General features: G+C 45.0%; 1 protein-coding gene across 16 annotated transcripts in view; it reads right to left on the bottom strand.

The window, feature by feature from the left end:
- Positions 1–27,259, bottom strand: part of MSRA (methionine sulfoxide reductase A) — a 227,717-nt gene that overhangs the window by 41,469 nt on the left and 158,989 nt on the right. The gene's annotated exons all lie outside the window — the stretch shown is intronic.

The following is a 27,259-nucleotide window of genomic DNA, read 5'->3' as shown; positions in this document are numbered from 1 at the left end:
GCAACCGGCCTATACATTATATCGGCTGACAGGTGGTGTGACTGGACCAAGACCATCGAGCGAATTCCATGGCCTGAGTGGGAATCTCAACTCACCTCTCCACCAATCCGATTCTGGTGGTCTGCACCCTAAAATTTCAAGGACTCCCCATGTCTCTGGCACTGGGAATACACCAGATAGTCCGAAAAAGGTGTTGCGTATCTATCCCCAATGTCTGTCTCTTGTGCTTCTTGTTGTGTGAGCTCTCCCAAGTCCACTCGGTGTCTGCTGTAATCTTTGGGGCCAATCTGTTCTCAGAGTCAGACCGTTCAGAAAAAAAATATTTAAAACTCTGATCCAATTACGCAAGAGGCTGCGTTAGGCATTCTCTGTGTTTCTGTTGTGTGGCATTCTCTCCCCCATGTTTCTGCCCATTTACATCAGTGGTTCTTAACCTTTGTTACTCGGATGCTTTTGAACTGCAACTCCCAGAAACCCCAGTCAGCACAGCTGGTGGTGAAGGCTTCTGGGAGTTGCAGTCCAAAACTCTTGAGTAACTCAAGGTTAAGAACCAGTGATTTACATATTCAGGCAATGAGGAACAATCGGTTCTGTTTTAAAAAATACATTCAATAATGTATTCACGAATGCTGGAATGGGAGCACAGACAGAGTTCCAACTCCTGTCCTCTGAAGATGCTGACCACAGGGACTGGCGAAATATTAGGAAGAACAACCTCCAGAACACAGCCACACACAGCCCGAAAAACCTACAACAACCAACATTCACTAATATTTAGCCTTTGGGTGCTCTATTAATAATGGAGGAGGAGGAACTCCATGAGACCAGATTTGCTATTTCTAACAGTAGGGGGTGGACATCACCCATTAAGCCCAGTTTCTTTCCCCCCACTGGACAGCATCCAGCCACTGTTGCCACAGTAGACCACCATGTGGGCCAGGAGGACAATCTAGACTTTGACTACTGTTGCTTCCTTGGAATGGATCTCATTAACTTGAGAAGTTATCTCGAAAGAGCTGTTGAACCACTGGGCTTTGTTTCTCCATTCACAATTTTCTTGGCACAGTTTCATTTTGTGGCTCATGCTTTTCTCTCTCTCTCTCTCTCTCTCTCTCTCTCTCTCTCTCTCTCTCTCTCTCTCTCTCTCACACACACACACACACACACACACACACACACACACACACACACACACACACACACACACACACACACACACACACACACACACACACACACACACACACACACACACACACACACACACCCCAAAGAAACCAGCACAATTAAAATAACTATGCTAAGTGCCTTCCTTGTACCGGTAATAGCAAGGAAACGACACCTTTGCTTTATAGCATTGAGCTCATTTTTGCTGCTTATTCTCCACACCTATAATTACCGTCTTGCGCTCACAGCAGAAGAACGGGCCACCCCAGGATCAGTTCTGCGTCTGACTTAGCTAACGCATCCTCCAGCACAGTTAATCCTGGCTCCCAACCATATCATAAAACAAATTACCAGCTAGAATTTACGACATTGGTACGGCTGACGTCTGGGCCCAATGCATTCCAAAACGGGAATGAGATTTGTCACAAAACGTCACAGCGTGGAGTAAGGAGGTAGCAAATACAAATGCTCTCCTCTTCAGCAGCAACAACAAAAAAAGAGGGCCAACATACTGAACGAATGGCCAACCACTGTTTGCTCCATGGCAAGAGTGGGAAAAAAAACACAATCCATTTTTCGTTAGGAGCAATATTTGGGGGGGGGGGGGAGGACTTCACCCTGAGTTTTGTGCAAAGAACTCCTGTTTTGCAAGGTGTTTTTTTTAAGCATCCCTGTATTTTGTGCAAAATATAAGACTTTCTGCAGAAAACGCAAGGGTTCTTTTCTTGCATAGTACAAAATTTTTTGGGGAGGGGGGTTTGTGTTTTGCTCAGGAAACACCTCCTGGGGAATTCTTCACCAAACACACAAAAAGGAAAAGAAGGCACAGAAACTCTTGAGAGGTTGTCCAGCACAAAAACTTTTGAAATGTTGCATTCTATTGAGTGAGAACAAAGTTAGCAAAGATTCCCATCCCTAGGATAAAGCAGCTGTGTCCACAATTCCGGCCAGCCAGCTACACCAGCCTCCACCATACCCGGCCCCTATGCCTCTTCCACTCAAGTTTTCAGCCGCCTCTCTAAAATGCATCATCAGCACGGCCAAGACACCCAGCAAATCTAGTGCTAATAGGGCTGTTTGGGGAGAAGAGTCTCCCCTTAAGATTTTCTCCCGTAGATGTTTAGTCCTTCTGCAAATTCCTTCCCACCGACCCTTCAAGCCTGCAGGCACTTCCTTCTTGTGCTAGTTGACCGTATACACAACAGCATTCACAGTCCGGATCCTGGAAATAACAGGGATGGCGCCTTAAAAAAAAAAAAACCCAAAACCTATGGCCACAATGCACTTTCTTTTACTTTCCCATCCAAAGGAGAAAGGGGGGAAATGGTCCAGAAGGTCAGAGTAGAATCCTTTGGAAAAACAATGTTCTTTCTCTCCCTCCCTCTCCCTTTCTCTCAGTGAACAGCATCAGCAAACTTTTACATATCTACAAATTTCCATTTATATTCTAATGATCCAAGATGCCTCTCAGTGAGTACAGCTGTGCAGTTTTTTAAAAAGAGAGAGAGAGAAAAAGGAAAAACTCAAAGGAGAATAGATATATATTCTGCAGACAGACAGACCAACCTTTGGGCTTTGTCTGCTTGCACAGACTAACATGGCTTCCTGTTTGAAAGGAAAAAAAAGTTCTTATAGGTGAAGAAGAGGTAAAGGTAAAGGTAAAGGTAAAGGTTCCCCTTGACAATTTTTTTTGTCCAGTCATGTTCGACTCTAGGGGGCGGTGCTCATCCCCGTTTCCAAGCCATAGAGCAAGTGTTTTGTCCGAAGACAATCTTCCGTGGTCACATGGCCAGTGTGACTTAGACATGGAACGCTGTTACCTTCCCACCGAGGTGGTCCCTATTGATCTACTCGCATTTGCATGCTTTCGAACCGCTAGGTTGGCGGGAGCTGGGACAAGCGAAGGGCACTCACTCCGTCGCATGGATTCGATCTTATGACTGCTTGGTCTTCTGACCCTGCAGCACAGGCTTCTGCGGTTTAGCCCGCAGCGCCACCACGTGAAGAAGAACCACAGACTAAATGGCAAGATCAGGCCAAAACCCAAGAGAATTTTAAAAATCAAGATGAAAACAAGGTGGCACCATAAAGGCTAATTGCTAAATTTTAATGTGAGCTTTTGTGGAGCAGTCCACTTCCTCAGACATAAGACAGTTGCACCGATGTACCTAAAATAGGTTTACCATGCCCTTTCTTCTTAAAAAAAAAAAAGAAGAGGGCCCACGGTGGTGGTTGTATTTATGGACATGGCAAAAGCGAAACTCTAACCAGGTCAGGATGAACAATGACTGTCTCTCTCCCTGCGCACGCACACACGCCTGATGATGCTGGAGGGTGGACTGGACTTTTTAATGGTCAGAAAAACCAGGGCATTTTGCTTTCCCTCCCACCATTTCTCCTCTAGACCGGCCCCAACCCTCCCTTATTTTACTGTGCTTTTCCTGGTCCTTGAATTCCTGTCTCTTGCCACCCCATTCAGTGAGCAGGAACGCTCGCACGGGGGAAGGCGCAGGTCAGGAAAGAGTGGGAGGCTGCCGTGTGGCTCTCACCCAGCCCACAGAAGGACTGTTTCCCCCAGAAAAAAAACGCTTACCCAAAAAGCCAAGTGGCAGAGGAGATCCTGAAGGGCAAAGCCAGCCCCTCTCAAGAGGTGGCAAGATTCTCACTGAGGCGACACCAACTTTGTGAGACAACAGATACGCTACTAAGGGAAGTTAATTGCAATAGGAGTGGGGGACAGAGAGACAGAGAGAGAGAGAAGAGAAGAGAAGAGAAGAGAAGAGAAGAGAAGAGAAGAGAAGAGAAGAGCAATCCACATAGTCAACTGCTGCCTATCCACGCTTGCAAGTCCCAAACACAGGGCCTGGCACTTATTCTGATCCCTGGAGTTTGGTGGGTTTTTTGATTCCGAGACGGCATCATGTCTGCACCAGATGGCCCAGAGTTAATGAGCACAAAGTCATCGTTTTTGCTCACCAGGGACATGTGCAACACAACCTGTTTTGTACGCCATGGTTAAACCTACTGGAGCGTTTTTGGGGAGAACACCGCTTGAGGGAAACGGATGAAAGAGACAGGACCGACTTGACTAACGTACCTGTGCCGGTGGCAGATTGTGCTGGAAAGGCCGGTTCGGACTGCAGAGAGCGCCAGGGGTGAAGATCCTTTGCTCGGCATCCATCACGTGCAAACTTAATGTGACCATAAACTTGACATCCAATCAGCTAGCAGCCCATGTTTGAAGGTGTGCGCTTCTGGGAAGTTCTACGTGGATTGCCCGAAGCAAAACTCATCTGGAGAGCTCCTGGCAAACGATGGAAACTATTTTCTACAGACTGAGATTGTGAACTTTTTTTATTGATTTCTCTCCAATGAACGAATCAGATTCTGAAGGCATGCCTCCAGGAGGAGACAACTGGGGCTCAGATGTGCTACTTCAGGGCAAGAAATTCCCTGAAAACGACTGAACAGCTGTAGTAACCCTTGGCAGAAGGGGAAAGATGTATAGGGCTTCTGGGTTCTTCCTGAAACATTTCCATTTTCGTCTGAAGGTACCATCCCAAAAATTTATCTTGAGCACTAGGGTGTAAGCAATGGCCAGTGAGAAAACACAGCATAGAGAAGAGCCACCACTGGATGGCCTAAAGCAGTGGTTCTTAACCTTGGGTTACCCAGGTGCTTTTGAACTGCAACTCCCAGAAACCCCAGCCAGCACAGCTGGTGGTGAAGGCTTCTGTGAGTTGCAGTCCAAAAACACCTGGGTAACCCAAGGTTAAGAACCACTGGCCTAAAGAATGAGACACATGGAGTGTGGCGGGGTGGCTATATGGTTAGTTTAGACTGGCATGGTAGGTCTGGGTGGCGATCCTTCCGTGCCACCGGGCAGGAGAAATGGGAGCCCAGAGTAGAACACTCTCACACAGAACAGGAATTAAGTAATCATGGGGTGCTGGAGGAGACTCTTGAGAGTCCCCTGGACTGCAAGGAGAACAAACCTATCGATTCAGAAGGAAATCAACCCTGAGTGCTCACTGGAAGGACAGATCCTGAAGCTGAGGCTCCAAGACTTTGACCATCTCATGAGAAGAGAAGACTCCCTGCAAAAGACCCTGATGTTAGGAAAGTGCGACGGCAAGAGGAGAAAGGGATGACAGAGGACGAGATGGGTGGACAGGGTCATCCAAGTGACCAACATGAATCTGACCCAACTCCGGGAGGCAGTGGAAGACAGGAGGGCCTGGCGTGCTCTGGTCCATGGGGTCACAAAGAGTTGGACACGGCTAAATGACTAAACAACAACAAATTAAAGCCATTCATTGACTCATTGTAAATGCATAACATAGTTTATTGTGAACGTATATAATACCATACTATTTTATATTATATTGACCTCATGTTTGTTTGTCTGTTTTGTTTTGTTCTCTTGGTTCTGTTTCGCTCATTTTAAATTCTCTTTTTTTCTTGTTAGTGTCATTTATGTTTATAGTCTTATGTTAAACATGCAAAAAAATCAACAAAAAAGTTTTTTAAAAAAAGAATTGTTGTCGTCTAGTCGTGCCTGACTCTTCATGACCCCATGGACCAGAGCACGCCAGGCCCTCCTATCTTCCGCTGCCTCCCGTAGTTGTGTCAATTTCATGTTGGTTGCTTCAAATACTTATTTATTTATTTAAATTATTTTTATCCCTCCTTTCTCCTTAAAAAATACCCAAGGTTGGCTTACATCATTAAAAAGACAATATTTAAAAGCTAAAAACAGTAGGTATATAAATATTTAGAAAAGAATTAAACCAGCATTACTGCACATTAAAAACTGGAATAAAATCAATACTAAAGCTCATTTAGACCAACAGAGCACAATAATCCATTTAAAAGCCCCTCTCAGACCACTAGTTATTAAAGGAAAGCCTGTCTGAAGACAAAAGTCTTTGCCTGCTTGCAGAAGGACAAAGACGGGGCCAGCCCAAATACCTGAAATATTATCTTACAAAGGAGAGGCAGGATTTGATCTCAAAATGCAGGATACGTCCAAATGGGCTCAAGCTACAGGAAGACAGATTTAGGCTGACTATTAGGAAAAACATCTTAACTGTTAGAGCAGTACGACAATGGAATCCATGACCTCAAGGGGAGGCGGTGAGCGTTCCAGCGTTGGAGGCCTTCAAGAGAAAACTGGACCACCCCCTGTAAGATCTGCTTGGATTTGGATCTTGCCTTGAGCAAGGGGTTGGGCTCAGTGGCCGTAGAGGACCTTCCCAACTCAACGATTCTATGACATAGGTTGCCAACCCCTGGAATAAGATGTATATCCAACATTTTTCAGTACAGACTGCCTGACGGCTGACCTACTTGGAAGAAAACAGCACTGGACGGAATAAGACTTACTCTGGAGTTCATATCTACAGGAGCACACGATGTAGAAATTAAGCCTGTCCGACACGACCTTCCCGGTGACTCTTGGCAATGAAACACTCCACCGCAGTCTGCTCATATCCTGAGCCGAGAGGTTAGTCGGAACTGGGCAGCTGGGCTTTGCAGCTGCCAAAATCGCACCAGCAGGAGGCCTGTGCCAAGCCAATATACGAAAGGAGGAAGAACACATTCTTCCATTCCTTCCACCGGGAGGGAATCGTGCCAGGGAAGCATTACTCCGAAATGGCTTCCTCCCTATACAGACAACGCAGAATGTAAACACACAGCTTGGAACGCTGGGCTGCCTTCCGGACAGCATTCCTAAGGGAAACATGAGCGGAAAGGGAGAAGCTGGTTAGTGTTGGGGGGCGCAGAATACAGCAGAGCATTTGAGCTATTTATGTTAAATGCTCCCTCCCTTATTTCTCTCTCTCTCTCTCTCTGCATCTGGTGAGGGTGATATTCCTGCCAACCCACTGCCATGTACATTCTGAAATTGCAAGAGCCAGCGAGAGCGAGGGAATGTTGATATTTAAAAAAATAAAAAAAAATCGCACACCATGTCCAAATAGAAACGCCTTGCGCAGATTGGGCCATTTCAGGCTGACAATATTGGTATTAAGGATGAAGCAAAAGCTGTTCAATCCAGATATGCCAGAGTTGTCCTCTAGAGGATGGCGAGGAAAATTAACCCAAATGTGAAGTGGGCTGGAGTTGAGGATGTTAACCCTTTCCACTCGGCGGCTTGTCTTTCGGCTGCATAGCGGTGCTCGGAAGGATTGTGAGACAATTTTATTAGGTCCACCGGGGAAATGAGGGAATACGTCCTGTATCTGTCAAAAAAGTGGTTTTACACATGCTTTTAAGCACTATTTCTTTACTGGGGCTTTACATTGTTTTTAGTTCTACCCATAGGAATTTGTGAATCTTATGATAATGTACATCATGCATAGCAGGCTGTACCACATACCAAACACTACCTTGCGTGTCTCTTTAGCTACCCAGAACATATAATTTGGCTTGGGAACGCTGGACATACGGAGACAGAAATGCTCTGATATATGATACACAAAGGTGAAAGGATACACTGACATTTGAGAAGGCCAAGAGCTCTCTTCATCTTAGAATCATAGAATAAGGGAGTCGGAAGGCGCCTATAAGGCCACTGAGTCTGACCTCCTGGCTCAATGCAGGAATCTAAATCAAAGCAGATCCAATTTTCTCTTGAATGACTCCAGCACTGGATCGTCCATCACCTCTTGAGGTCTTTGGTTCCATTGTCATTCTACTCTAACAGTTAAGAAGTCTTTCAGCCTGAATCTGGCTTCCTGTAACTTGAGATCATTCTTACATGACCTGCACTCTGGGATGATCAAGAACAGATCCTGCCCCTCCTCTGTACAAATGAATACCTTTCAAGGAACTGGGATATTCAACTGCACAACGGGACATGCCCTCCAACTGAGCGTGCTTTACAGTTGTGCAATCGGTCACGTGGCTCCAATCTGTGTAGCAGGATTTTGCTCACGATGTATTCACGTTGAAGAGACCCTTGTCCAGCAGGCTGAGGCAAAGAGGCAGTCCTGAAAGCAGCCAAATCAGGGAGCTGGACAGGGGACAGATTGTATTTGTCTTCAGTGTGGAAGGGATGGTCACTCTCAAATTGGCCTTCTCAGCCACACTAGAGGCTGTTCCAAGTCCTCCATTCAGAGCACGTGACCTCAAGACTGAAGGATGTCTAATCTAAATCTAATTCCTCTAACACCAATGTTCATTTTCATGTGGGTTTCCTTACTCCAAGCCCTATCCATGCCCCCTTCTACCCTCTTTGCACAGCTGAACTCTCCAAAGGGTGCCTGCACTCCCCTGGCCCACCCCTGGCATGCACGCCAACCTCCAAGCTTCATCCAACCTACTGTGTCCACCTTCCCAGTCCCCTCTCGACGGGTTCCCCCCCCCCCTCAATTTCCTGTCTAGCTAATTTAGCCCTCTGGTTTAGCATCTTCTTAGTGTTGCGCTAGAAGCACAAAAACTAGGGCTGTCATAACAAAGAGACCGAGCGCTTGTAGGACTCCTTTGCAAAGGAATTAAGTGGGGAGCGAGGCACCTAGTCGCATGCTAATGATGCTTAAATAATGCTACCCCAGCACCCGCGTGGCTGCGTTAACAGTATGCCGGCTTCCCAATAAGCAAGGAAATGCAATTTGCGTGCACATAACGAGTTAAGATAATGGGCAAATGCACAATTCAGCCAAACAACTTTGCCATAAACAATAGTGTGTCAGAGACGACAGCCCGTCTCTTCCTTTTGTTTAGCACTTGTTGTCCCCCCCCACCTCATTTCTTCCTCCGATACTTTTATTCCATGATGCCATTAAATGACCCTTGTTTCATGTGCCTGCCTGAAACAATGTGGTGACAATATTTTGAGAGTTTCTTTTCATGTACCTCGTGATGATAACACGGCGTGTGTTTTAATTACGACGTGTCAAGGTTGGCAGGCTTAAGATTTGCCCTTGATTAAACAAAAAGTTTGCGTGCAAAAGGGATCTGTAATTTTCTCTGCCTCTCTGTGTGCGGCTCTGGTTATCTGTCCTTCCTGGCATGCACAATAGGCAATTCTTTTAATAATGCAAACCCACAGACTTCGGGGAGAACTTGGCTTCTTGGGCAGCAATTACAGGATTTGCTTCTCAGGCCACTTTGATGTCTTCGACAAATCAAGGGAGAAGCATTCATCTTCAGTTGCAAAAAGGCAGTTTCACTGGGCACCTAATTTCGTGAATTGAAGCTCACCCACCCACCCCATTTGGGATGTTAGAGACTGGAGTCCGTAAAACTAGTCTTGCAGGAGCCCCATGATGCTTCTGTTATTTTGCTGCTACACACACTAACAAGGCTAACCTTCCAGAAAATCTTTCACTACATTGTAACATTGGAACAATCCGGCCAGGACCGATATGCAATGTTGGAGAAAGGAGATCCAGTCCCCAAAGCCTCCCAAAGATACAGATGTGCCAAATAGCATGGACTAAATCACAGTGCAGACAGACCATAGGACTGACAAAAATGTTTTCAACCTTAACATTTGTTTTGTTATATCTACAATGATTTTCAGGCTGGCACACAAGCTCAAATCAAATTCTGCTCTAACATGGGCAGTACACGGTTTTAACTGTCAAGCAATGATTAACACATCTTTCCGTTTAAATTATATTGGTTTGCAAAAAAGTACAGCAGTTGGCTAACAGGGAGCTAAACCCAGGTTCTAAAAAGCGCATCACATTTTTGCACACTGCTGTTTGATGCTAAATATCTTCTCTAATGTAAAAAGCTCATGGTCCAATATCTACCAACTCTGGCTGAAAATCCTGCCTTGAGCTCATTATGAAGAGAGAAATTCGGTATACAGCATCAGAATCACGGAGTTGGAATGTTAATTTTCACCTGAGTTTCCTTTCTCCAACCCGTACCCATGCCGGATTCTATCCTCTTTGCACAGCGGAACTTGAATCAAAAGCGTTCGCGCCACTACCTCTGATGCAGTCCCGGGAAAAATTAATTTTTTGAAACAACGAATTCTGCAAAAATTTTCCCTTAGTTCTGCTCTCATGTCAGATGCTCTTGAAGCCACAGCGAGGCCCTTTGGCTCTTTGGCCACAGCGAGGACCGAAAGTGTCAAATGGCGACGCTCCCCAAGATCTGTCCTATGAAATCTTTAGGAAGCATTTTGAAAGCTCTGCCTCTCAGCAGGCTAGTCAACGTTTGGGGGGGGGGATTTTGCTATCCGCAATACACAAATTTAATAACATTTAGTAAAACTGAAACTGGATGTGAAATAGATTTTTTGTTTTAAATGGAGACTTATCTACACATCAAGTAGAACAAAAAAAGGAACTGTTATAAGAATGAACATACGGCCAGGCCACCAGCAGAGGGCTAAGGATGTGGGTATGCTACCGATAGGACAGTAGTTAACCCAGGGATAAGAAGCTGAAGGAAAAAAATCTCAAGAAACTTCAGGTGTTGAACTTTAAGAAACAGATGATTCTCTCAGTTGACCCAAGGTATTGACATCATCTTATGCATTACTGCTTTGACTGGGCTTTTACCACTTCCCCCACCTAACCTGAAAATAAGACCTAGTATGATTTTTCAGGATGCTCATAATAAAAGCCCTACCCCAAAAAGAAGCCCCAGTTGAGTGAAACCCTGGCCTCCACCCTTGTGCAGCAACCAGAAGAGGATGACATGACTGGTTGCTGCACATCCCTTGAAAATAAACTCTAATGCCATTTTTGAAGCAAAAATTTATATAAGAACATATCTGATTTTTGGGGAAACATGGTAGTTGTACTTGTGTTTTCCATTTCTCAGAAAGGTATTTGCTTGCTCCTTTTAAATATTTGTATACTTATGGTTTTTAGCTTTAATATTTTTTTAAATGATGTAAGCTGCCTCTTTATACTCCCTGTTCTTATCTTTAAATATTGCCTTTTAATGATGCAAACCTTCATTGTATACTCATTGTTTTCAGCTTTAAATACTGCCTTTCAATGATGTAAACCACCCTGAGTCCTTTTAAAGGAGAAATTCAGGGTGAAAATATTTTAAATAAATAAATAAAGGCAAAGTGTGGTAGGGTTGCATTCCCAACATGCAGGGAACATGTTTTGTGTGTGTGTGTGTGTGTGTGTGTGCTCTTTGCCATCAAGTTAGAACCAATTTATAGTGACCTTAATAAGAGAGATATTTAGGGAGTGATTTTACCAGTTCCACTCCTGCAGTGAGTTTTCATGGCTCAGCGGGGATTTGAACTCTGTTCTCCAGAATCCTAGTCCATCACTCTATCCCCTACACCACACTGGGAAGATGTTAGTTAGCTGCCAAATTGATTTCTACAAAGAACTGGAAAAATAACAGCAAACCATCTGTTTAAGAGTTGGACAGGAAAATTTGGCATTCTGTGCTAATATAGCTCCTATTCAAATTCATTTATGTAGATAAAAGTCTTTAGCTATAACTTGGGAGTGGGGGGGGAAGGTTGATGGCAGCAATTCACAGCTTTTTTTGGAATGAAAACAATCCTGAAAAAGGCACCTGATCATAACCACTGTTTATGTTCTACTGATCTTTGCATACCATCTGTGAGTCTAGAAAAATATTTTCCCCCAACGTCGTGGGTCCGTCTATGTGCGCAAGCAGACATGTATACAAGCTAACTCAATGCTGCATAACCAGACCTCAGTTCAGTCCATCAACCCTCTATGAATAGCTGATGGAAACAACTTTCATTTAGGGCTAAACCCATTGGAACATTCCAAGAAACAAGTTACAGCTGAATTTTTAAGTTGCTTTGCTCCATGAGGGATGCACCGAACAAAGGTTTAGGAAGGAGCACCTTAGGAAACTAAGATGGATGATTTTGTAATTCTATAGTGTTTTCTGTTTAGCGATGTTTCCGTTGAATATTATAAGTTAACAGAAATCTTTTAAGCAATTGACAGTGAAAGATAAAAATGGATGAACTGTTTTTGAAAAGGACTGTCATATTATTATTGATGATAAGGCTAGTGTTTTTACTTGCTGTTCATTGAAAATTTAGTGAGAAACCACCTTAACTGGGTAATACTCTTCATTCAAAATTGCTGTTTCACGCTAGATCCAAGTTTTTTTTTAAAATATATTTTTCATTTTTAACAACGAGGGATAAGGTAAGGAGTACAAAAGGTAGAGGGGGATATGGGGTGAAAAGGGGGAGAAGGAGAACACAAAATGTAGTGTCATCCAATCTGTTCATGTTGCGATATCAAGTCAACTTTCCGCCTTTCGACAATTTGATTGCCCTCCAGGTTTCAACTTACAGTTGCATCTGACTTTAATTCTATGTTATTCAAGCACTATCTGGTGACTCAGGCCATTTATATAATAAATCCCATCATCGTTCAGTTGCCTTTTGTATCGGACAGTCTTTCAACACTTCTGATAGAATATCTTCTGCCACTTTCCATATCTTCTCAATGACTTCGTCTTGTTTCGGTATCTCCGATTTCTTCCAATTCTCAGCATAAAGAATTCTGGCTGCAGTGACTATATACAGTATATAGCTAGGTAGTTCTTTGTCTTATCTACATTATCTGGTATAATGCTCAGCAAAAACAATTCTGGGGTTAGTGGAACATTACAAAGCAGTATTTTTTTGTAACAGAGTATGTGCTGCTATCCAATACTGTTAACACTAGATCCAAGATGAACCACAAAGCAAATCCATATGTCTTTTAAAATGACAGCGACCACTTCTTTTCTGTCCAGCCTGCTCTTTTCAGATTTCTCTTATTCTTTCTTGGAAACTAGCACCTCATTCCTCTCCTCTCCATTCCGCTTCTGGACCTCATGGAGAGAGAGGGGGGGGGAGAACCAAAGAAGCTGGCAAGGATGTGAGTGTTGGAGGTGAGCTGGTTGTCAGGATGACTTGCAGGACGAGCAGCTCCACCTACACAGATGTTTTAAACAGAGACTGAAGTGGTTTGACCGATCGTACCACAAAACCATGAAAAAATTTCCAGCATCGAGGAGAGAGTTTGAATTGCAGAAGGGCAGTAGAACGACTAAACAACTCAGCTGGGTCTCTTGTACTTTGAGCAGAGCATGAGAAGACACACTGGGAGAAAGACAATATTGCTGGGAAAAGTTGAAAGCAGCGGGAAAAGAGGAAGACCAAATATGAGATGGATAGACGCAATAAAGTAAGCCACGGGCTTGAGTCTGCAAGAGCTGAGCAGGGTTGTCAAGGACAGGACAGTCTGGAGATCACTACTAGAGTTGCAACATGATGGATATGACAGGCATTTAGCGGTAGTGATCAATCATCCCCCCCCTTCAAGAAAAGTCCAAAATTTAGTGGGATTGAAGGGACTGGCATGCCCAGACCTTGCCAATGAAGCCCTTGCCAATGACTCAAACTTCCATCCTCTGGCTCTACAGCCAGATGCTTAAACCACAGAGCTATCGAGCTTTGTTTCAGATCAAGACAAGAGAGATCCTGAGACTATGGAATTTTGCCCGGAGATACACGACATAAGGCTCCTTCCACTTCCATATCTGAGAAGTAGCTTTTCTTATCTGTAGGGACAGAAAAGATGTCTGGTTTTGAAAAAAGGATGCCAATGACAAAGGGCAGAGCTAACACATTGACTAATGGGGTTTAAGCTCTAGATACCATTCCTAGAAGCATCTACGATCCCCACTCCACTCCTTTTGATCTACAGTAAGACTGCTATATCCTCAGGTTCAGTATCTGCGGTTTCACTTATCCACTGCCTGAAAATATTAAATCAAGAAACCCCAAAATACATATATCCAATGTGTATTACCAAAACTGGCCACTAGAGGGAATAAGAGACTATGCTATATATATAGTCTCTTATTCCCTCTAGTGGCCAGTTTTGGTAATACACATTGGATATATATATATGTACTTGCTAGCATCTATGGGCGGAGAGGGGGTGGGCTTGGAACCGATTGCCCATTGATACCGTGGTCCTACAGATAAAGAAGCTAAAAGTGGGGGTGGGGAGAGAGAGGGCAAAGAAAGGTGCAAACCTAAAAGATGCTTTCTGCTCATCCTAGGAAAAGGGTTTGATTCCTGCCCTTTTGTCTGCTCCTCGCTCCTGCAAATACTAAATCCAAATGGAGGGCCAAGTAAAGGAGCCAAATGAAATGGGCCACTTTGCGGTTCTCCTTCCCCCTCTCCTTTCCAGCATTAATTCATTTGATATAAAAGTGATTTCATTCATTCATTAGAACAATGAGTGAATTCGTAAGAAAAACGAGTTTATCACAGCCATTTTTACCAGGCATCGAAAGAAAATCAACCAGGGAGCAACAGTTGAGAAATCTCTCACCCACATCTCCGCATCATGGACTGCTCTAAATGGTGGGACACAGAGTCCCTTCCTGCAGCAGATTTTAAGGATGGGGCAGGTATGGAAGGAGAGAGGCGCTCCCTCAAAGACTTATTTCCATGCACTAAATCAAGAGGCAGATCCGTTTGGAAAACATTCACTGCAAAAGAGGGCGTTGTTGTCATTATGGAGACACACCCGACAGTCTTGCGGTTACTACAAAGATGTTTTCATCATGGTCCTCCCATAGTTGTGCTCATGTCGGCGCATGGTGGGGGGAGGCAAATCTGGCCCCTAAATATTTCTGCCAAGGAACCTCCGAACTCATGGCCCCAACAAATAGATCCTCCTGAACCAGGCCGCCCAATGAAACAGAGGAGTTACAATTTTGAAATTTTTTTTCCCAGTGGAATACGGAAAGCACCTTCAGATGATAGTGTACCACTAGGACAGTACAAAATGCTTCTTCCTCAGAGTCACCACCAAGGCTTAAAAAAAAAAAGCTTAAGGAGATGTTTGCACGCTGGAAATGTTGGGCCAGTGCTTAGGAGCCTGAAGTATTTATTTTACAAATGAAGCACTGTCAGAATGTGTATGTGCGTGAGTGAGAGGGAGGAAGCGCAAACAGATAAAAGGAGGGCCGGGTTTAAAATTAAATCGGGTCCAGGTGCAGAATGACCCTCGTGGTTGCTCAATTGTCACGGCAATTTTGACGGCAGCTGTGCTGTAAATGGAAGTTAATTATAATATCTGAGGCCCGTCATCTGCATTTCCGGCGTTTGAACTGGCAGGAGGAAAGGCTCCCCCATACGTGCAACCGCATCAGAATCCAGAACGTTTTAAAAGGTAAGGTGGCCTGAGACATTTGTCACAAAAACACACAACTCCAGAGGTTACGCTTTTCCCTCTGCACTTTCGTCCTTTGGCACAGCCCACACTTGAGGGTCAAGGTCACGACCTTGGCCCTGGCCTGGAGGCAGGGTTGAGATGGGGCCGAGGACTGCTCCAGACACAACCCAGGCCGCATCCGCAGCCAGCAATCCAAGCCACCTCCCGGATGCTGCCCTTCTTGACCCGGTCTGTTCATGCATCCCAGCCTAGGCTGCTGTATTGATCGGAGACAATGGCAGGCAGGCGCCCCGGCGCACGCCATGTGACCCATGACACGGCAGGCCTTTTCTTCCTGCTCCCAAGGATGCAGCAAATGGGCACGTTTCCCCTCGGACGGCTGCCATGGCAACCATCCTGCAGCTCTGCTGCACATCCGAGCATCACGTGAAAGGAGATAAATGCCTTGCACAGAAAAATGGGGAGGGGGCAGCAAGGAGAGGAGAGGAGGGGAGGTCAGGAGAAACACCATCACTAAAAGGAGCAAGCCTTCCTTCCCCCCCCCACCTAAAGACTGCAAAACTGCTCTGCTTCTGTTTTTCTAAAATAGCAATCCCTGCATATCTCCCTCTCTCACACGCATGCATTGAAAATTACGCATTTATCCATGTGACAACACGCCTCCGGGAAGCCCTTTTTGCAGTAGCAGATGCTCAACCGTCTTAGACTCCATGCACACCTAGGGGCTTTTAATTTGCAGAAGCATTCAGAAGGAGGACGGAGGAGCACCGATCTCTTCTCTGTGGCATTTTATTTCAAAGATAAAGATAAGCATATCCACTGAAATGTCATGGCGCAAAGACACAAATGGATTTGTAAACATCCGTCCCCCAAATTCAACAAAGCGCACGGTACCAAAGGGGACAGACCATCAATCCCCTTGCCCTTTTCCACCCCCCAAATATTATTTATTTTAAATTTAAAAGCTCCCAGACACCGACAGCTTACCCACCTGTAATTGTAGTTCTTCGAGTGGACCTCTGTGATTCACACCCTGGGTGATCCGCGCCTGCGTAGAGCCTCATGGGAAAGTTCTAGAGCTTCTGCGTTAGCAAAAAACATACTAGAATAAAGCCCCTCCTCCCTTGTATAAGCACCTTGGTGCCAAGGCTCCCCTTTCAGTTGTGTCAGTTGCCGCTACATTAAGCAGAATGGCGTGACAGTGGGGAGGACGGGCAGGATGGTGTGAATCACAGAGGTCCACTCGAAGGACTACAATTACAGGTGGGCAACCTGTCGTTCTTCTTCGTGGCCTCTGTGAATCACACCCTGGGTGACTGAAAAGCTGTCTTACCCGGAAGCAGGGTGTCACGCCAAGATAGAGGCTAGAACAGCATGTCCAAAGGCCGCATCAGACTTTTGCCGGAGATCAAGTCTATAATGCTGGATGAAACTGAAGGCAAGAGGAGAAGGTTACGACAGAGGACGAGATGGCTGGACAGGGTCATCAAAGCTACCAATTTGAATTTGACCCAACTCCAGGAGCAGTGGAAGACAGGAGGGCCTGGCGTGCTCTGGTCCATGGGGTCATTAAGAGTCAGACACGACTTAACGACTCAACAACAAAAAAGGTTGGAAAGGAGTTTTAGTAAGTTGTTGCAGTACCAGTTTTAGTGACTATTGAGGGGAAGGCGGCCAGGTATCTGGGTAGATATGAGACAGACCTTTAAGGAAATGTTTCAATATTGGAGGCTTGAAGAAATCAGCTGCCAGAGAGTTAGGAGGCTGATAAGAAACTATGGCAGAGAGGTAAACTAGGCCACTAGACTTGAGATGAAGCAAAAAACATAGGACAGTAGCAAGCGATGGGTTGATAGATGATGGGTTGATACTGATGGGTGTTGTTCTGCGTGAGGTGGGGCAGGCGAAGAAGGTGGTGAATGTCCAATGAGAGATTGTGAAGGACTGGAAACCCTAACCATGGTTGTCTCGGCCACGAAGGGGCTATAACAATGGCATCAGGTTTGTCTTGTTGTAGGCGAACCATGACCTTATGGAGAATCGGGAACGGTGGAAAAAGGTAAGTGAGGGTCCTGGGCCATCAGCCAACAAATGCATCTCCTTGGGGAATGTTTGCCGATGCCGGCTCGGGAGCAGTATCATTTGCACTTCCGATTCACACGGGAGGTGAAGAGGTCGAGAGTTCATTTGCCCCATTGTTCGCATAGGCGAAGAAAAATTGATTGGTCTAACTCCCATTCGTGAGCTTGAGAGTTTGTGTGGCTGAGTCGCTGTCGTGGTGGACAATGTGTAAAGCCGTGAGGCAAATGTGATGTGCTAGGCACCACTCTCAGAAGGTTGACCACTAAATAGAGGAGACTTGGAGAGTTGGTGCCACCTTGTTTCAGGATACAGTATGTTGCTGTGGTGTTGTCGGTGGCAATTTGTACCATCTTGCCAGCGAGGAGATTTCTGAAAGCTTTGCAAGCTTTTATAACCGCCAACAGCTCTAATTCGTTGATGTGAAGCAATTTCTCTCTGGAAGACCACTTGGCATGGATTTTGAGAGATTTGCAGTGAGCTCCCCAGCCTGTGAGGCTGGCATCGGTAGTGACCTGCATTTGCGGTCGTGGTTGTCAGAACGGCCATCTGACGGATAGGTTGGGAAGAAAACACCACCGCTGGAGTTGGGAGGCGAGTTATGGGGTGACGAGTTCGATGGCTTGGTTCTGTTGGTCGATGGAAATCGTGCGTCGAAAGAGGGATAGAACGAGTGTCCATGGACCAGGATGGATATCGAGGATCATCGATATCAGAGCCTGTGTCTCGGCGATGTCGAAACGGAGGTTGTTGATGAGCTGGTAAAGCAGTGGAGTATAAAGACGCTGGAGATGCCGAGTGAGAGGAATGGTTCACTTTGTACGGATTAACAGGAAAATATTGGGAGGCTGGAGCTGTAAAAGCCTTGCATGTAGAATAGAATTCCTCGACCGTCCTGGATCTTTTAGGCGCCAGGTACGGGGGCAGGTTGGAGTCCATGCGGGTCATGGTGATATGGCTGTTTTGACACCAATGGCTGTCGAGATCGAGGCCCGCCATGAGAAGGTAAGGCCGAACTGGATAGAGCAACTGGCTGATTGGCGGTTGCCGCTTGTCCATCGAGCACTGGTTGGGGCAAATGGCAAACAGATGAGAGTACTGAACACGGGTCTGAGCCAAGCATGATGAAATAGACGGCTCCAGGGACTGTTGGGGCCGATGACTGTGAGGCGGCCATGGTGGACGATCAGATGTTACTGAATAAGGTATGGTCTCTAGTTGTTGTTCGGAGTCGACCCTGTCGGGTGAAGCAACTACAGAAGGGCTGTTCAAAAGAACAGAGCGTTGAGGACTGGGAGGAGAAGATGTTACTCGATCAACTCTGTCATCCCATTCCAGTGACTGGGAGCATGGTTGATGAGAAGGGATTCTGTCATCATCAGAAGGCAAACCAATGGAGATTGATTTGGCGGTTTGTGGAGGCTGCTGAGAGATGAATGCAGCTTTAGATTTATGCTGTTTAGGTCTTTTAGGCGGAGAAGGTTCCGGGACCAAAGAGGCTTCGGTGGACATTTGACGTTTAGCAGAGGGCTTCGATATCGAGGATTTCGGTATTGAGCGCTTCGATTTATGGGTTTTCGAAGTTTTAGACAAAGTGGATGAAGCGTCAGAGTGGGATGGTGTGGTCGATGGACGTTGTTTTGAGGCTTCAGAAAGAGCCTTTTCCATTGCTTTGGTCTGTGAGGTGGCCTTACAAGGAGGTTGGGCCATTTTGGTTGGTTGAAGGGATTGCTCCCAAAGACGGAGTTTTAATCTGGATAATTTGAGGAGAAAAATTATGATTTGGGGGTGGGGGGGGGGGAGAGGTTGCTGCGACCGGAGGCCAAGCGAAGCAAAAAGGAAAAGATCTTTGATGATAATGACTTTGAACTACGTAAAGTTTAAAAGAAAATTGATCGATAATGGAAAGGAATCAAGAATAAGCTCTTTTTCTCTTTTACTCACAGAAGCAGAAACTATGAGGCTCTCAACGCAGCAGTTGAAAGAAACTGAAAGGGAAGCTTTGGTGCCAAGGTACTTACACGAGGGGGGAGAGGCCTTAGTTTGATGTGTTTTTTGCAACCACAGAAGCTCTGGAACTTTCTGATGAGGCTCCGCGCAGGTGCGGATCACCCGGGACGTGATTCACAGAGGCCACGAAGAAGAACCTCTAGTGGTTGAATCTTTTTCTTTAAACAATTATGAAAACTATTTGTGGGGCATAGAATATCCAGGGGCACATAGGGGATTTCAGCAGCAAGAACAATTAAAAAATAAATAAATAGAGGTGTGAAAGTTGGGGGCACATTTGGACCCCAGGTGAAGTCACATCTGACCCATTGTCCACCCTTGCCCACCTCTGATGTACAACAATGCATTTAAAATGACATCTGAAGACTTCATTTAACCTCCGTGCCAGAGTTCTTTCCATTATTGGTGTTCAATAACAGTTGTCTTCCAGCGGTCAAGATCAGATTATGGATTTATGTCTGCAGAAGGCAAACGGTGGAATTCCAAGCATTTTCTTGACGGAAATGAATTAGTCCATGCTCGGGTCTTCGGTTGAGTGCTAACTCTCAGGACAGATGCACACCCCCCCAAAAAATCCCAGCAGGGATTCATTAACTGTCAGTGAGAACCCATTGCAAGTAACTACGTTGAAGCAATTGGACCAGTTTTTGTAGCCCAAGTTCAGACAGATGAGTTTCATTCACATCAGGGCTGACTAGCATTGAATTTCAGAACCTGCTGTCGATTCATGTATCTTCCCTGGAATAAATGATGCACTAATAAAGAACATGCAGTTTTGAACATGTGCACGGCCCACCTACCTAATCACTGCATATGAGTCACTCTTGAGAGTTAAGGGGACAGGCCTTCAGAAGGAGGACACAGGGGCCAGTAGAACCCATTGAACCACATGGATTCAAGTTTTTAAAAAGTAAAACTGACCTCAGGGTTCAGAGAAAAACTGTTTTATGACACTGCTCATCTTTAGCTTTGTTATAGCAGATTTACTCGGTAATACGCCCCATTTGAGGGACATGGTGGCACTGCGGGTTAAACTACAGAAGCCTCTGGGCTGCAAGGTCAGAAGACCAACCGTCGTTAAGATCGAATCCACGAGACAGAATGAGCTCCTGTCGCTCATCCCAGCTCCTGCCAACCGAGCTGTTCGAAAGCATGGAGAAATGCGAGTTGATAAATAGGTACCACCTCGGTGGGAAGGTAACGGCGTTCCGTGTCTAGTCGTGCTGGCTACGTGACAATGGAAACTGTCTTCGGACAAACACTGGTTCTATGGCTTGGAAACGGGGATGAGCACCACCCCCAAGAGTCGGACACGACTGGACTAAGTGTCAAGGGGAACCTTTAACTTTATGCCCCATTTGATTGAGTGGGGTTTCTTTGGACGCGGCATATGGAGGACTGCACATATAATCTGCTATTTCCCTTCCCCTCTGTATAGACTAATGTGTGAATGTAGTACAAGGATGAATATATATGCTGTCAGGAAACGTCAGGGGATCGAAAATATGGCAGCTGGATTGCTAACTGGTGCTGGTTACAAGGACAACATAATCCCCCTTATTACAGCAGATCCACTGGCAGCTGTTTCATTTCCAGACACAATTCAAAGTGCTAGTTCTAGTGTAGGCAGCCCTAAATTGCTTGCATCCAAGATATCTCAAAGACTCTTCATGAGCCTGCTCAAATGAGGTCTTTCTCTGGTCCTTCCACTTTCATAGTTGTGTTTGGTAGGGACACAGGAGAGGGCCTTCTCTGTCGCTAGACTCTGGAACTCCCTCCCACAAGAGGCCAGGCTAGCCCCGTCTTGGGTGTCCTTCCTCAAGCAAACATATGTCCAGATGAACAACATTTTCTCTTTGAGAATACTCAAAGGATTGTAACCTGATTCGAATCCTGAATGGATACACTGGCAGTCATGGTTCACTGTCTGCTTTTTTCTTACAAGTCATATGTCAAGGCTACCAAAATTTCTGGTGATTGTCCATGGAATCAGTACCACTAGCTAGATGAACAAATAGGCCTAAGGAAATGTGGAGCTTTGTTGAGAATAAAAACTGCTAATGAGGTAAATCCCTGCCTGCTTCATTCCAACATATCAGACATGGAATGGCAAAATTATTTCAAAATTATTTTGCACCGTAAGAACCCCAGGCACTCTCTGAAAGAGAGAAGAAGAGTATAAGGTTTATTTCTTGTGAGCATGTATAAATTAAGCAAAACTGAGCAGATTACACTGTAATACTCATGGCAAATTGAACCTGAAGCTTCAGTACTTTGGCCATCTCACAAGAAGAGAGGACTCCCTGGAAAAGACCCTGATGTTGGGAAAGAGTGAAGGCAAGAGGAGAAGGGGACAATAGAGGACTAGATGGCTGGACAGGGTCATCGAAGCGACCAACATGAATTTGACCCAACTCCAGGAGACAGTGGAAGACAGGAGGGCCTGGCGTGCTCTGGTCCATGGGGTTACGAAGAGTCAGATCCTTATGCTCAAAATCCTACAAATCCTTGTAGAATATTGAGCATAACCTTGCTAGCATGTGAAATGAGTGCAATTGTACAGTAGTTGGAGCATTCTTTGACACTGTCCTTCTTTGGGATTGGGATGTAGAATGATCTTTTCCAATCCTCTACTGAGTTTTCCAAACTTGCTAGCATATTGAGTGTACCACCTTAACAGCATCGTCTTTTAAGATTTTAAATAGTTCAACTGGAATGTCATCACCTCCACTGGCCTTGTTGTTAGCCATGCTTTCTAAGGCCCACTTGACTTCACTCTCCAGGATGTCTGGCTCAAGGTCAGCAGCTACACTACCTGGGTTTTCCGGGACATCCAGATCTTCCTGGTATAATTGTGTATTCTTGCCACCTCTTCTTGATGTCTTCTGCTTCTGTAAGGTCCCTACCATTTTTGTCCTTTATCATGTCAATTTTTGCACAGAATGTTCCTTTAATATCTCCAATTTTCTTGAACAGATCTCTGGTTTTCCCCTTTCTATTCTTTTCCTCTATTTCTTTGCACTGTTCATTTAAGAAGGCCCTCTTGTCTCTCCTTGCTATTCTTTGGAAGTCTGCATTCAATTTTCTGTAACTTTCCCTATCTCCCTTGCATTTTGTTTCCCTTCTCTTCTCTGCTATTTCTAAGGCCTCGTTGGACAGCCACTTTGCTTTCTTGCATTGCCTTTTCTTTGGCATGGTTTTTGTTGCTTCCTCCTGTACAATGTTACGACCCTCCATCCATAGTTCTTCAGGCACTCTGTCCACCAAATCTAGTTCCTTAAATATTTTCTTCACTTCCACTGTGTATTCATAAGGGATTTGGTTTAGATTATACCTGACTAGCCCAGTGGGTTTTCCTACTTTCTTCAGTTTAAGCTTGAACTTTGCTATAAGAAGCTGATGATCAGAGCCGCAGTCAGCTCCAGGTTTTGTTTTTGATGACTGTATAGAGCTTCTCCGTCTTTGGCTGCAGAGAATATAATCAATCTGATTTCGGTATTGCCCATCTGGTGAGGTCCATGTGCAGAGTCGCCTCTTGTGTTGTTGGAAAAGAGTGTTTTTGATGACCAGCTTGTTCTCTTGACAAAACTCTATTAGCCTTTGCCCTGCTTCGTTTTGAACACCAAGGCCAACTTACCTGTTGTTCCTTTTATCTCTTGGCTCCCTACTTTAGCATTCCAGTCCCCTAGAATGAGAAGAACATATTTCTTTCTTTCTACTAATGCAAATTGTGTATATTCACCATTGCCCCCTTTAAAAAGTAAAAGTCTGTGGTTCTTTTAAATAATGAGCCAGTGTATTCTCGAAGGATTTCACGGGCAGTATCCAATGGTTGCTGTAGCTTTTTTGGGCTGTTTGGCCGTGTTCTGGAGGTTTTTCTTTCTAATGTTTTGCAAGTCTCTGTGGCCGGCATCTTCAGAGGAACAGGAGTAAGAACACAGAGTTATGACTCCTTTTCTCTGAAGATGCCAGCCACAGAGACTGGCGAAGCGTTAGGAAGAAAAACCTTCAGAACACGGCCAAACAGCCCGAAATACCTACAACAACCAATGAGCAAGTGGTTTGGTGGTTTGCTTCTCAAAGGGAAAAAATGTTTGCTTTTTCAGCGACAGTGTTCACGCAAGATCTGAACGCACCAAAATAGCCCTTCTTGTCATCTTTGTGCAGGGGAGTACGAATCTTGTGGGACTTGAAAATGGCTTGTCAAGGTGTCACACTGATGTTAGACAGCCTAAATCCATGAGCATTAAGAACTGAGCAAAAACTCTTTTCAACCCTCATAAAAACATCTGCTGCTCTTTTTTTTTAAAGTGAACATCCTGATTTGTGAAACTCAGACAACTTTTATAACACTATATAGAGAAAGACATAAAGCAAAGCAAAATTGTGGTTGAGGGTATTGTGATGTCTGCCTCATGGGCAGAACATGGAAGTCTGTATTAGTCAGAAAAATTGTGTCAAGGAGTGCATTAGAAGTCGGATTCAACTTGTATTGAAAAGGGTAGGATGTCTTCATTTCAAGCAAGTTACCCAAAGAAACTCTCATACACTGATGGATACGTTTGGCTCGGCACTTTCCCCTCTGCACATCCTAGAATCTGGCACAGCTTCAGTTTTCACTCAGCTTTCTCCCAGTTTCATTTTGTTGAAAAATAATAATAAATGTGTTGAGTGCGCCTTGAAAAACCATGGTATCCGTGTATTCATGAAGGCTTTCACGGCTGGGTTCTAATGGTTGTTGTGGGTTTTTTGGGCTCTTTGGCTGCTTTCTGAAGGTTGTTTTTCCTAACATTTTGCCAGTCTCTGTGGCCGGCATTTTCAGAGGACAGCACTCTGTGCTCTGGTGTAGTTTGCTTGGGAGTGGAGTATTTGGTATCTGTCCTTATGCTTAGCTTGCTCCTGTCAATCCAGGTAGGTTGGTCAAAATTCCACTCCATTCATGCCCAGGCAGGCTTCTCCTACAGGTGTAGCTCTGGTACCCAGGATCCAAATGCACCACATCTAATTAACAACATACTAGGCACTATGCGTTAGAAGCAAGGGAGGGAGGGAGGGAGGCAAAGGATGGTTGGGGGGGAAGAAAGAAAGAGACACTGTTAGTCCAGCGCTCAGCTACAGCCACCATCCCAAATAAAATATGCTGAAATCCTAACCATTACCCAACCTTAATAGTGTTGACATTGTTTGCCTAGCCTTTCCCAACTTCTGAATGCTCTCCTGGACTCACCGGTAGATCACAAGTGCCTTTTTTCCACTAAGAAAAAGGAAGCGTGAACTGCTCCATTTAGCCGCACTGCAGACATGTCCCAAGACCACCAGATGGCAATGAAATGAACAAGGTTTTCCCTTGGTCATAATTCTGAATTTCCACATCTTATGGCAGGAAAGTCAATTATAGCAGCTTTCCCCTCCCGCCTTTACTGTAATAAAATGTCATTGAATAATGTGGATGTTTATTTGTTGTGGCAGTTGATACTTAACACCAATTTGCACGTTTGGAAGAGATAATGACAAGTTTGAAGGAGGTAGAACGATCATTCAAGATATAATTAAACAATTGAAATAGTAAGAAATAATTATACGAACACAGAAACAGGGCAGGTGATGTCTAACATGTACCCAGAGACACACAGGAGTCATTTAGCATTGGATTAGCTGCTATGTCAAGACACTGAATGAACTGGACCTGTTTACCCGTGAGAAAAGAAGACTGAAGGGAGACAGGATGGCACATATCAAATACTTGTAAGATTCTCCTACAGAGCAGGGGCAGGATCTGTTCTCGATCATCTCCGACTGCAGGACACACAAGAATGGGTTCAAGTTGCAGAAAGCCACATTTAGGCCGAATATCAGGAAAAACTTATTAACTGTTAGAGCAGTATGACAATAGAACCAATTACTTCAGGAGATGGCGAGCACTCCAAAGCATTCAAAAGTAAATTAGACAACCATCTATCAGATCTGCTTTGATATGAATTCCTGCCTTGAGCAGGGGCTTGGACACGATGGCCTCAGAGGCCCCTTCCAACTCAAATTATCCAAGGATTCTAGGATTCTGTAAGTTGGTGCTTGCAGCAGCCACACCTTCTCCATTCATAAATTCTGTTCGCTCCATCTAAGTGGGTCAAATGACATAGGACAGTATTACTTTTGAGACTGTTATCACCTCTGATAAGTGATCAACTGTGCTCAATGTTTCCTTGCATCCTGCTCTCCACCAACCAAAATCCTTGCACACGGGAAACTAGCATCATAAGGAGGAGGAAAGAGACAAGGGAAAAGGAAAGGATGCCAGGAAAAGGGAGAAACCATCACAACGCCGGCTGCCCTCTCTCTCTCTCTCTCTCTCTCTCTCTCTTGGTTAAGGCGGCCAACTCTCACCTGATCTCCCTGACGCGTCTGACCTCCTTGTATCAGTCAGTCACAGGCCGGTACTTTTCCATCCAGGTTGGCAGCCCAGAACAGACAGACCGTGATGGGACGTGCCAGTTCCAACCTCCGCACACCGGGGGGGGGGGGGAGGTGACACTGTAGTGCAGCAGCTTCAGTGGCCATGAATAGGAAAAGCAAGGCTTGCCCATCTGAAATCTGTAAGTTCAGGACGCTTAACTCTTCACTGAATGCAGATGGCAGTCCCTGTAGAGCAATCCTTAAGCCTGGTTTCCCCTTGTATTTTTTGTCCTTTTTTTTCTGTCCATTCATCAACTGAAATGTTTTTCTTTTTCTTTTTTTTTTTCCTGCAGCAGGGAGAAGCTCCTTCGACTTCCAACCCAAGTCAAGAATTCAGGACAGTAAGTTAATATTATAAATAATATAAAGTTAACCAAGTCCCCTCCTCCTTGGGAAGAAGGCCGCATAGTAAAAATACAGGCAGCCTCAAGGCATGGATTCACAGCTCCCAGAGGTTTTATGGATACCACAGAGTGCCAAGAAGACAGCCTGAACTTTTGGGTCACATACCAGCTTGAAAGTTATTTAGAAGCAAAAATGATGAAGCTGACATTGTACTTAGGACACATCATACACAGACTGGAAAAAAAAACAGACAGATCAAATAGGTTGGGTGGCCCTTGTACATATTTTGAAGATAAGTGTGGCTTATACCTTTCTTCAGCCGCTAAAATATCCCAGGCAGAAGCTAACTTTTGACTCCACAGGAATTGTATTCTTGAAGGCCACAAGGACCGGTGATCAGTGCACACAAAAGACTAGCTAACAACACCCATCAACCACAGTGACAGATCATCTCCTCCCCCCCTCGTCACAACAGTACACCCATAACAAAAACACACCCCGATCACCATAATCACCCAATCACCTGAAAAGGACAAAAAGCTGATCCTACAGCTGTACATACGCAACTATCCCACACACTACACCAGAACACAGGCAGAGTTCTGACTCCTGTCCTCTGAAGATGACGGCCACAGAGACTGGCGAAGCGTTAGGAAGAAAAACCTTTGGAACATGGCCAAACAATCTGAAAAACGTACAACATCCACAGGAATTCTTTATTAGCCTGGGTGTTAAGGAGATAGGTACAGAAGAAACAAACAAAAAAATTCCAAAACTCATGGGCAGATTTCCTGGTTTAAGTACGTTCCACAATGGGGGCTACAGTACAAACTCAGAGGAAGCGTGTTTCAGATTTCACACCGGGCAGGACGGATCACTGCCCACTGTCCCTCCCATATCCACCTGACAAAGGCATATCAGTAACCGAACAAGTTTGGTAGGGGCTTTTCTGATCGACGCTGCCAGAAGTGAAATCTTTGGGAAGGACAAAAGCGCTGAGAAAAGCGGAAGGCAGAAGGAAAAGAGGAAGACTGAACATG

This window comes from Pogona vitticeps, chromosome 1 (assembly GCF_051106095.1).
Source record: "Pogona vitticeps strain Pit_001003342236 chromosome 1, PviZW2.1, whole genome shotgun sequence".
Lineage (NCBI taxonomy): Eukaryota > Metazoa > Chordata > Lepidosauria > Squamata > Agamidae > Pogona > Pogona vitticeps.
This window is presented reverse-complemented; position numbering and strand designations above follow the sequence as displayed.